The sequence below is a fragment of the Oryzias melastigma genome, linkage group LG19 (genome assembly GCF_002922805.2).
Source record: "Oryzias melastigma strain HK-1 linkage group LG19, ASM292280v2, whole genome shotgun sequence".
Lineage (NCBI taxonomy): Eukaryota > Metazoa > Chordata > Actinopteri > Beloniformes > Adrianichthyidae > Oryzias > Oryzias melastigma.
This window is the reverse complement of record NC_050530.1, coordinates 11,955,105-11,964,748: the sequence shown is the minus strand read 5'-3', so window position 1 is coordinate 11,964,748 and position 9,644 is coordinate 11,955,105.

The window sequence follows — 9,644 nt, the reverse complement described above, 5'->3', positions numbered from 1 at the left end:
TTTGAGTAGAATGAATTAAATCTAAATGTGTCACCTTTAAGAGGGGCTTGAATCATTTTTTTGAGTGCACAGAGGCCTCACTAATCTAATTTTACTGCAGGACATTTCTCATGCTAATCATGCAATAACCGAATTTCAGCATGTATCGACAACACACCGTGAAAAGAGTTTAGCCGCTTCGCTGTCACAGGCTTTTGCAGATGTTGTGACCCATGTACACATGGGTCAGTGAGAGCACTGGTCACCAGCCATGATCTGCTCGCTTACTGGGTTCACTGACTTTTAAACCTCTTTATTAACAGCTCAGGTATATTGCATCACAGGAAGGCTTTTCATCGACTTTTTTTAGCAAACGCAGGATTTATTTTCCTTTTTTTTATACAACTAAAGTGCTGCTTTAAACAAAAAAAAAAAAAAATCCTATCTCTGGGAGCAAACAATGCACATTCAAGCCTGACCTATTTAATGGCTGGATAGTGCTTAAAACCCACATGGGAAAATTGAAAAGTTTCCCGTCTTTAAGTGATATATATGGATGTGACTGAAGTCCATAGAAACCGGGAATAGTTCTATTTTAATTTAAGAATTCCATTTCAGATACTTCTCACTGCAACAAAGGAGAACATCCATCCAGCAAAACGGTTGAGAATTTTGCTGCCAGGATTCACGATGAATGAGTGAATACTGATGAAGTAAAAAAAAAGAAAGAAAAAATAGCCGGTCCTGGTTTCTACATCACTCCAGTGGAGGATGGGATATTGGGGGGAAGGGGGAGGGCCACACAGGGTTTCCATGGAGAGAGGCACCTTTCTCCATATTCACAATCCCAGTGTTCTGAGTCTCAAAAGAAGATCAATCTCACTTTAAAGCGCCGGAGGCTTCATTTGTTTGTGAAGAATATGAGGTGCTGCCAAAATGACTGTGCCAATTCTTCAAAAACCTCCGAGCTGATGACACCGAGTGGCTCGGAATTCATTGTTTTTTGGGGGCTCAAGTTCACAGAGACGTGAACAAAGCCACCCGTGAAAGGTTTAGACACTTAGCTATTGTGTTTTTCACTCAAATATAATGACAGATGTCTTAGAAACAAGAAAAGGAAGTAAAATTACATTTGGTGAGGAAATTAAAAAAGACTGAAGTATCAAATTAACAAAATATGTATACAGTACCTACATGGGAACCTTAAGAAATTAAAAAAACGATAAAAAAGGGATATTTTTAAACCATGTTTGATCAGCTTAAGCGTATTTTCAGTGAGAATTTTAAAATAAATTTGCAAAACTAGAAAGAAAAAAAGAATAGACTGTTTTTTAGCCAAAATATGAAAAAAAGTGATTCCTTTCTTTCTTTTTTTTTCAGCACAAAAAAACAAAAAAAAAAAACAAATTGTAACCCATAATAGTATTTTATAAATCCTGGATAAAATGTCTTAAGTTTGATGATGACAATGTCTCAATTTTTTAAACAATATTTTTATAACATTAGATATACATTTAAAGTAATTTCACATTTTATAAGCATTCTATGTAAAACATATAACACTGTCCTGTTGATATACCTCAAAGCCTTTGATGGAAAACATATTTTTAAATTAATTTCTAACCAAAATAACCTTTTTGGATACTGGGAGACTACAACGTTAACTAACCTTAAAAGTATTTAAGTAAAACTGCTGGTTTGAACTCATTGTTAATAATTCAGCTGTCTGGAAAATGCACAATATTTAATAAAGAGATTAAAAAATAAAATATGTTTTATTTCAAGTACACGGAAGATGGAAGAAAATCTATTTCTTTTAGCTTTAATTCCATTTTTGTAAAAAAAAAAAAAACATTATTTTCAGTGTCAGAAAAAAAATATTCTAAGAAAAAACAGGTTTAGCTAATTTCACAAACTGTATTTTAAAATTTACTTCTCAGCAAAGTATTGCAGCTTCCTGAAAATCAGAATACAACAATGATGGAACATATTCAGAAATATATAAACATTATACTATTAACTTTAAATACAATACATGGAGTTAAACAGTACAAGTGGTCTGAAATTGTGCTTTTATAATTGGTTGTATTAAGTACTGTGCATGTAGGCAGGAGCATGAAATCAACTGTGGGGTTCCCCAAGGATCAATCTTAGGCCCACTACTTTTTTTCATTTATTGAAGGTATAATTTTTCTATTCTGTCTTGCTTTATGGATTTTAAATTTGGAAAATGTTTTTATGTGTAGCACTTTTGTCTGAAAAGTGCTCTACAAATAAAGTTTGATTTGATCTAGATACAATTAGGAAAAATATAAATTACAACGTTATGAAGCTAAAAAAACCTTTTCAAATCATATAATATTTTGTTTATGATAGATTTTGTTTGAACAAGTGTCCTGTATGTGCTTCATAAAAATAAATGTTTGCTTAATGCAACATGAGGCTGGTTCCAGCCTTGAAAAAAGCTCACGAGATTCCCTCATTGTGTGTTTAGAAGAAGACTCCACACTTCTACCCGGCTCTGCCTGGTTTACCAACACTATTGATTGCAGGTGATGTTCTGGACAGAGTCCATCTGACCTCTGTAGGGGCTTAAATACATCATTGTCCAGAGAGGGACCTCCTGAGACTCGACTTATATAGCGAGAGCAAGGCAGCACCTCACTCCCAGACAAACTGATGAAGTGGCAACACACACACACAAAAAGTAAACGGGACACATGGATAAGCACTTCTTACTCCTTTTCACTCCCCGGCAAAATCTAAAAATACAGTGGGAGACAAATAGACGCAGCATATTTCCTGATGTGTTTTTGAAACTGAACATAAAAATGTTTAAGAAGTGGCTTGACTATGATAACTGCAGACACTTCTACTCATCTTGTTGTTTATCAGGCTGATCTGATCTTCTTTGCTTTCTTTGTGCGAATTCTAATTGGCTTTATTAATCAGCAATCATGTTAACACTCTCCCTAATCTGTGTGGCAAGCTTTTGTTCCATACACACCTCAAAGCCATTGATGGAAATCCAATGAGACATAGCTTTACCTGCCATGAAACCTCAGCAGCAGTCATCAGTGCAATGTAGGGAAAGAGGTTGGGAAGTACACCTTAAATTAATTAACATCAGACCCCATGTAACACTTCATTTCTGTAAACAAATGCTTTAATGTGGGTAATTAATTAAATATGCCAAGCTTCCTCTCTGTTTGTGTTAATCTTTGATCACGTTGCTTAATTTTAATAGCTTATCTTTGCTTGAGAAGACGGTGGACATGAACTAGATGTTTTGTTTTAGCTTTGATTGTTAAAATCCTATTCTGAAAACCTTTTTGTGTTTGTGTTTAAAATATTTACCCTTAATATCCAAGTTATCGTCCATTATATGTTTTATAAACGTAAAAGTGGTGGATGCAAAAATGGAATTTGAAGCTTGATTATTTATTTTACCTGTCAGCAGCTTGTGAAAATATTTACTTTTGTGATTTGGTCCTTGAATACTTTGCATGCAGGGGCGGACTTACTGACAAACACCTTTGGGGCCCCGAGCTAAAGACCTAAAATATTTCTAAACACTGCTATAATAATTTTTATGGCCACCATTATTTGAATCTGTCATAATAAAAAAAAAATCACTTAAATGGTATAATGTGAAAGTGTTTCATCCTCCCCCCTGGATCTGCAGCAATGGAATATTCCAGCAGCAAGTTAGCTAACAAAGAGAGACTCTTCTAGGAGTTTAAAAAGAAAAAAGTGGTAATCAAGCTGTGAAAAAAGCAAAAATGCTGTTGCTACGCTTCCAAAAGTTAAGAAAGAAAGACAAAACAGGGCAAACCTGACAAATTAAAGAAATTACATATGTTATAGAAGCATTAACCTGGGTAAAGGTTTTAAAAATAAATAATTAATGCAACCTCTGAGGGCCCCATCTTATTGTTCGCCCTGGGCCCTAAAAAGTGCTAAGTTCCTACTGTTTGTTCTACATCAACATAATTTCATATTATTGTTAATATATTTAAGCATCGAAGATTGTTTTTTGAAATACTTAACTCTAGGAATGGACCATCCTTTTTTGTAAATCTGTAATTTATTTGGACTTATTCATAATCATTTTGATGCTTAGCCCTAATTTAGCAACTTTGGAAATTTTTTCAAACCTTCATTTTGTTTTGAATTCTATTTTTATGTCCTACAAAAACTTGTCACGTTTTTATATTTGAATAATGTTTTAAAAAACGCATTTTTCTTACATTTAATGTGACGTAATTTACTGAGTGACTCTCTTTGACAAGTTGTACACATTCATATTTTAGAACTCATCCCCTCATGTGAAATTTCAATTGCGTGCTTGTTTTAAAACACACAGCTCTATGTGTTTTAGCTTTCCTGATTTCCATTTCATATCTGCACCCTTCACGTGCCCAGCTCTGCATGAGAGCTGCTCATGGGTGATGATTCTTGAATTGATTTGCCATTCTCACAAACGAAGGGCACAAAAGGCTGAGCAATCAGTCCAAGGCTGGCTGCCTTTGGCCCAGAGAGAGGAGAGATATTCTGTGAGTGGAGGCAAGCATGGCTGATCTGAATCATGAAGAATAATGTTTAGCCTGGCACATGATCAGGGATGTTAATTCTTCTTGAGGGGGGGATGGTGCAAAGGGGGCTGGCACTTGGTGATGTCACTTTGGCTATTTGAACAATCTGGCAGGGCCGACGCTGGCGAAACACTGCTCAATTTGCCGGGGCTCCTGCTCCATTTGCCTGTTAATGAGCACTGTTGCTGGAGGTACCCATGTGTACCATGTCATGAGCCGAGCAGGCAGCACCTTTACCTGCCGCCCTGACCACAGAGGAAAATGGCAGCTGTTGTGACAGATGTTTTCACTGTCCTGAGAGGAGAGCCATGGGACGCCGGCACAGTCAGAAGGCCTGGACGAATCGCTGGCAACAACTGCTACAGCGCGTCTGCCTGAGCGTACAACCACAACAAGAAGACGGAGGCAGCTCTTTCCTCACAACAGCATCAAACAAGACAAGAAAGGACCCCCACTGTGTTCCTAAATGTAGAAGAAAATGAGGAAAAGATTAAGTGGTTTCAAAATTCTTGCTGTAACCCATTAAAAAATTGACTCTTTATTTATGTATTTGAAGCTTCCTCTTTTGCCTAAATGAAAAGCTCCCATTCTTTTACATTCTTAAGACTTGTGTTGTATTTGGGTCAAATTGACCCTTATTGGAGTGTGGATAATGGGTCAACTATGACCCGAACACAATATTAGGGAACAATTGAGTTATTTATTCAATCTAATTCATGGATTATTTGTGCTTATTTGAGTATATGTTTTCCGGTTACTTTTGGAACAATAATAACTTTTGGAAGGTTTCATTTTAACCACATTTTTGCTTTTTCTGATTTTTTTCTTTTTTTTATGAACTGAAATAACCTAGATAAAAGTTAGCTCTTTTTTAACCTTGAAATTAGATTAAACAAAACCAACTTGGGTCACGGTCAGTGTGTGAATGGGAATGTGACTGTAAAGCACTTTGGGCCATTTATATAAATATTTGGTGTATTTCAAAATAGAGTTTTTAGACTAAAGAAAACAAGAAAAGATCATCTGCAATAAAATCTCATTGAAATCCGTGTCAAATGCATGAAAAAGCAAAAAGAATGTTCAAAATGTCTGATAAATATTAAAATAATTTAATTATGAAAACAAAAATCTATTCAAAATTTGTTTTATCTCTTGATGGGCAGCCACACATGTGAAATAAACTATAAGGAAACAACATAAAAATCAAGGATTTGACTGGAAAAGTGAGCAAAATTCCCCAGTCAGTGCAACATTTAACAGATCCATAAAACAGACAGAAAAAACACAATTTTAATGACAGAACGTAGATGTGAAATAAGCATACATACAGCGTAATTCAGCAAAGTTTCATGCCTGGTTAAGCATGTACATCTTTTGGCGGGCCCACTAACTGATACTACTTCAGTGCAATATTTCAGAGCACATCAACATGTCTGTGAAATTAACTCTGATGTGTGAGTGGAGTCGAGTTGAGCTTTTAGCTGTCTTGTGATTATATCGAGATAGATAGAGCAAGTTTTTTTTTTTTTTTTTTCCTAAAAAAAATCCCTACAGTCTCCAAGCTGTCATGGCAAATTTAAATACACCTCAGAGGGAAAAAAATGTCAGAATCATTCTATAATGTTCGTGCTGCTGGAAAATAGGTAATAGATGCAACCCCCCGAGAGTGTTTTCAGAGGCAGTTGGTTTTTCCTGTGAAATCTTGAGTTGAGATGTAAATATGCTGCTTAGGAGCATCATCCTCCACCCCTCCTATTTCTGATTTCTTCCATCTGGCAGACAATAGTTAAAAATTCTTAATCCATGAGCAACCATTGAACATTAGCGAAGTGCAAATTACAGATGTTTTACTGTCTCCCCTCCTTCTTTTTCCCCCTGTTTTGATCTGTGCATCCCACTGTCACTCAGTGTCATATGCGCATCCCTCGCTCCTCTGCATTCATTAGACACCCTGTGCCATCATGGCACCATATGACACTGTCATCATTTGGTAATTAAACCTTTGCTCGTTTAAATATGAAAAGCTGGCAAGGGTGGGATCATAAACAACGTTGTGCAAACCAGATTTTCCAAATGAGAATTCAAAGAGAGCATCGTGTCAGGTTTTTTTTAGATTCACAAAGCAAAATAGAGAAAGTTTTAAGAAGTGTGAAGAATTTACGCGCAGATGCGCAAAATAAAAATAAATTGCGCACAAATATGTATTTTCGTGGATTAAAAAATGCAAAAAGGTGACGGATGTTTGCTCTCCAATTTTGGGATTTTTTGTTCTTCATGTCTGCAGGACAAGAGTCTCTCATCCACTGAAGCCTTCATCACTCCAGAATTAAGCAAATAGCTGTGAAGAGGAGGAATGCCCGAACCATTACAAGCCAAACTGTGGCTTTTTATTACCGCCTAACAATCTTCTCAGAGCCGTCCTTTAGCGCACCTCCGCGCTTGGAGCCGGCGAGAAAGTGCGTGGGAGGAGGCCATTCAGTCACATTATGGCTTTCCATAGATCAAGGTCACAATTTTCATGATCATTACACCACTGAAGGTGACAGGAAGCATTTACAGAAGTGATCGGGAGCTTATGTGGGAGCTGCTCATCCGTAGATTTCCGTGGAGAGGGGAGATGTGCGTAAACAGCCCGGCGCGCGCACCCACGGACCCACAAACTAATCAACAAATCACAGTGAGCATCTCGTCTTCATTGAGAGGAACAAGGATTACACACAAAATAATAATAAAAAGGAGAAACAAAAGCAGAGAAAATGTGTCCTTCTGCGCATGACACCAGGAGGAGCCTGCTTCATTATGCATTCACATGCCATGGGCTAACACATGTCAGAGGCCCACTGGACAGAAGCTCTGTTTCCCATATTGCTGACATGTGATTGGAAGCTGTTGGCTGTCTGGTTGGGGCAGAGGCAGCTGGCGGGACACCTTATAGCCGCCTCGGGCGGCACACATGCGCATGGCGCATGGACACATAAACGGATGCGCTGGTGGGTCTTGAACCTATAGCTTGTGGGAATTCTCAGCTTTATCTTCTTTCATTAAAAAAATTCAGCATCATACAATACAAAAGACCTTAAGTGGTCATACAGCTACAGAAAAAAAAATACAATTACAGCCAATATTTCTGACTCAAACTCACAGTGCGCACTTTGGGTTACAACCAGAGGGGCGCACATTTAACTATTCATGTGGAAAGTTTGATGGGGGGAGAAGGGATTTAGCCCTTGTTCCCAGTGCAATAAATGCAACGTGGAGAATACTTTTAAAAATGACAAGATACAGTCCTTTCTATTTTAATCCGGCACTGCAGGGCACATTTAACAGTTACTTGGGAAGCTGCATAATGAATGAAGAGCTGCAACTTTAGTCCCCGATTTAGTGTCTCAAAGCGTGCTGGGAGATTTCACTGCACAAATTAATATTCTTTTGAAGTGGATTTTAAAGATAAAACGTAAAAAAGCCCCCCTCCTTTTCTACGTTTATGCAAATGAGATGTTAATTTTTCTTAATGATTTGTTCTACCTGAGGCATGGAGAAGCTCCCAAACTGTCTGCGTTTGGGCTCCGGGTATAAAAAGTCATTTGGCAAAAAAATGTGGGGGTTTCCAATCAGTGCAATAAACCCTGGATGGTCTCACCTGCATTTGGATGTTTTTTAGAACTGCTCAGATGGGGTGATGGAGGGTCGCGTAATGACGCACCATCAGCGGAACAACCGAGCTGCAAACACCGCGCAGGTGTAATTGGAGCGCAGGTGGCAGCCTTAAAAAGCCCGTGAGTCTGTACAGTTACAGTGCAGGCTGACTGTGAGCTGCAGGGAGCTCCTCCTGCACCGGTTTTTATCATCTAAAATATGACCCTGCCAGGTGTAAACTGGATGCATCGACTTTTACGCACGCTGTTAATTTTTGATGCTTTATGAATAGTTGATCTGAGCTTCCTTAAAACCATGAAATGCCAAAGATTAGTTGATTTTTTTATGCAAACAGGATCCAGCTGTATTAATTTCGACAAATTATGTTTTTGTAAAAAAAAAAAAAATCAAATGTTATTTTTTTCCCTTTAATCCTGACTGTATTCCAATTATCGAACAGCAATTAAATGCGCTCAGTTGAGTGTAGATTTACACCTCACTGAATTTCAAGGAGCTTATATTATTTAATTGCTCCAAGAGTGGGATATACACCAAGTCCAGCATATTTTTCATCTGCAGAGTTTGACACAAGTCTGGTTTTATTTATTAAAGACGTTTTTTCCAATGCAGTTTGGCTGCGTTAATTTGAGAGTGAGGAGAAGCAGCCACATCAATCATTTAATGTGATGTGACTTGTGCATATTTCTGAGGCCTTACAAGATTATTGTCGTGTCTGCTGCTGTTGGTCAGTATTAAATATGTAGGAATTTGGTCAAAAAAAGATGCAGGAGATGCTGTCTGTAAGAGAAAAAATAGAACTGTCTTAAAAGTCCATAATTCAGATTTATTTAGTAAAGAAGACACAATTTATTGAAAAAAATATGTTTGTTTAACAAATAAAGGGGAAAATAATGAGCTAAAGCTTTAATTTTAAACTGTGGGTGATCAATAGAAAATAGCTGTAACGAGCCAATTAATTATGGACAAAATTAAAGCAAGTGCAAAATCAATCTTTCACGGTGTCGAGGATGGAATCAAATTGATGCTCCATCTGTTCAGGCCACTGATCCTCGTGGCCCGGAGTGTGGCAGCCTGACTCCAGAAGGGAAAAAACGCGCGTTTGTGGATGAGCATGTGAGGAGAATCCTGCTGAATTCTGTCTTCATGATCTAAAAGGTAATATTTTGTTTTTACACTGTCATATTGACACTAATAACATGCAATTATTTGTGTTTGTGATGATTTTTTTCCAAAATAAACTCAGAAAATGCAGATATTTATATAAAAAAGTGCTTTTTTATTTTTAGATTTAGTAGTTTTTAAAAGTATAAATCGAAAAAAAATCCTAAATTACACCTCAAAACTCCTGGCAAACCTCTTTCTTAAGTCCAAAACGATCAATATTGAACTCTGAATGAAGATCGATTGATGGCT